Raw genomic sequence first — 3,453 nt, 5'->3', positions numbered from 1 at the left:
CCAGCACCTGGTAGCACAAAACATTCTAATATGCTTTTTCTATTTCGAAATTGTACAGTTAAATTACATAATTTACCTATCGGCTGTAAAATGCTATTATCATACGTTTTTAATTTTCTTTCGGTTTTTACAACTTTGAAATTTTTTAAATATTTATTGTAACATTGTTCTGAAATTACTGTCGCGTAAGTACCTGTATCAATTTCCATTCTTACATTAATTCCGTTCACACTTACATTTTCAAACATTGGATTACCTTCTATATCTTTGTCGCTCATTACCTGTTTGCACACAAATTCTTCATGTTCATTTAAGTAAAGAAAGTCTCTCTTATTTTCGAAACTTCCACCTGCTTCGTCAGCTATCTGGCCGTTGCCCCCTGACTCATCGTCGTCCTGCAGGAGCTGTACTCGCTGCTGGTCCTTGTGTTTATTTGGTCTTCGAGTCCTGCATACTTGCTTTAAGTGTCCTTTTCTATTGCAATTGTAACAAACATGATCCTTACATCGGCACTCTCTACTTAAGTGGTCTGGCATTCCACAACAATAACATGTTATTCCACGTGAATAATTCTTCCTATTATCAGCTACTGACGGCTGACGTGTGCCATGCTCAGTACGCCTTCCCGTACTTTTACTTTTTCCCATGAGGCTGCGTGGACCTTAAGGCAAACACTTTTCTTTTTCTATCTTGATTGCCTATTATTTTACTGGTGCCTGATGCATTTATCTCAGCAGCTTCTTGTGCTGTAGCTTCCTTAAGCGCGTCTTCAAAGGTTAATTTTTCTTTTTTGAAAAGGTCTACCCTCGTATCGTGGTTTTTTAAACCAACCACGAACTGGTCCCTTAATGCATCATTTAGGTTTGTTTTAAAATCGCACTTCAATGATAATTTTTTAAGCTTTGCTGCGAATTCAGCCACTGTTTCTGACGACTCTTGTCTTGCCGTATTAAAATTACATCTCTCCATCACTTCCGATGGCTTTGGATTAAGATGTTCATTCATAACTTTTACTATGTCGTCATAACTTTTATCTTTTATTTTTTCTGGAGTCAAAAGTTGTTTAATTAATTTAAATGTATCTGTATCCACTTGCGTCAATAAGTTTGATTTTTGCTTATCCGCTTTAATTTCTTTTGCTTCAAAATACATTTCCATTTGCTCAATGAATGTTTCCCAATCATCCTTATGCAGCGAAAAATGAACTCTTCCTCGTTCTCCCATTTCTCTGTCTTCTTCTGACTCTTCGCTGTCGTTGACCTCTGTACTGTCCACGTCTTCACCGTTGTGAAATACGTCTGAGCTTGCAGATTCTTCAGGTTTCTTCACCTCTGCTTTACTTTGCTCGTTCTCTTCCGATTTGCTTACGTTTTCTGTCGACGTGTCTTCTGGTTTCGTGGCACTTTTTGCTACTTTTAACTGTTCTGTTAGCACTGTGAATTGATTATATCTAATTTCTTCTATGACTTGTTTCACTACTTTGCGTAACTCATCTATGTCTGCGAGTTCTAATATGTCTCCAATTTCATAGTCAACCAAACTTTTGATTAAGTCAATCTTCTGTTCTTTTTCTGGTTTTTTCACTATCCCACCTTTTTTAACTATTTTTCTTATATCTTCAACGGTAAAATAATCAAAAATCGTCAATAGATTTTCCTTTGTAAAATCGAATTCTTCCAAAAATTCGATAAGTTCTTTTTTAGAGACGCTATGTACCCACGTCGGAGATTTGTCTAACACGAGTCTATTCCAATTTGACATTAATGCCACTTGTCTTCCCTTAATCTTTTAATAATGTATCACGTTTTACTTGAGTTGCGCGCACTTTAACCACATCTGCAGCTTCCTACAGATACCCGAATATACTGTTAGAAAACTTCCATATGTTTTCCCGTCTGCACCTTCCTGCAGTTTCACGGTTTTACTCTTATTTTACTCTTAATTTCTTAATTGCACTTTTTTTCTCCAATCATCCTCGTCGCCATTGTAATATATCGGGTGGTTAATACATTAATATACACTTATTTATTTATACATATATATTTGATGTTAATAATTGGTGTTACTTATGATACATATTCGTGCGCGTCTATATAGCAACTGCCGCATGTGCAGTGTTGGCGAGTGCGCCGAGGCTCGCTTCGCATAAACGCTGACGCAGGCGTTTCTTCATACATTACATACAGGAATCAGCCGGCTTCTTTGGTAATGACTAACACGGTGGGATTTAATTCCAACAATGGCCCTTTTTTTTGCCTAGATAAACGAGTACAGTCGGGTGATGTATACGAGCGCGGCTCTATACAATTCTAATACACAACGCGGTCGCGGAGGTCATCTCCGTTGACGGTGGACGGTTCGAATCTGCAACCGCCAGGACACGTGGCGAGGCCCGCAGCTCCCCACTCCTCGTGCCAAGATGCACCGGCAGATGCGCTTCATCCCCGGCTGCATGGCTTTAGGGCGGTCGCCTAAACTGCACTTACCGAATCTTTCGGTGAACCGTACCTTTCTTCCTCGTCATTCGGGTGGTGGTGGTTGGCAATTTTCCTCCTCGTCGGCCGTCTCCTTCCTCTATCACTCTGAGTTCCGTAGCGCCGACGTCGTCGATAGATCCAATTCCATATCACGTCCGGGGAAAATCCATGTTGCCCAACAGGTCCTGCAAATCTCACACACTCTCACCACACTCAAACCAGAAAAATCGCGATACCTTATCCGCCCATTTTCGGTATTCCTGTTCCGCGAGTAACAACGAAGTGTGCCCCCTTTCGGCCCCTCGGTCCGAGGATTCACGAAGAATCCTGAGTTCACCCGAACTCGTGCGCTTACTTTCGCCTCGGTCCGCTCTCCGCTTTTCGGCGCTGACAGCCCGCCAGTCGCCGGGCGGCACCGATCTTACCCAAGCCCGCCCGTTCTTCTCTCCCTGGCTTCCCCTTGCCACGAACCTTCGTCGTCATAGGTATTCTCTTGGCGGCTTTCGTCGGCGACACGGCTCTCCGTGCCCCTATGCTTTTATGTAATTGGCCGTCCCACGGACGCCACGTTACAACTCCCCCCCCCTTATCCGGGACGTATCTCTCACTAGGGGAAGATGCGTTCCGCCTTGTTGCTCTAGTTTTGCGTGGCGGCTTCCCTGTGGTGCCGCTCTACCGCATTTGCTTGCTAGTCCTCGCGGCTTCCCTCGGGTGCCGCACTCTCTTCCTTCTCGGTGTTCGATGGTCCGGCAAGATCTCCTTATCGAGCCGGACTTTGCTGCACGGCTTCTCTCTGGCCGGCCAGGGGCCGGCCGGAATACGCACGGTCTTAGGACCCCTGGACTTCCTCCTTCCTGCCGCCGTTCAGCCACTACATGCGGCCTAAACTATTCCCGGCGGCACGCTACGCGGCACAGCGCAGGCACCGCTCCCGTTCGGTGCCTCGCTCGCCGCACCGATCGCAGTAGCGACGCTT

The sequence above is a fragment of the Cephus cinctus genome, unplaced genomic scaffold (assembly GCF_000341935.2).
Source record: "Cephus cinctus unplaced genomic scaffold, Ccin1 Ccin1_scaffold1877, whole genome shotgun sequence".
NCBI lineage: Eukaryota > Metazoa > Arthropoda > Insecta > Hymenoptera > Cephidae > Cephus > Cephus cinctus.
Note: the sequence above shows the minus strand (reverse complement) of the source record.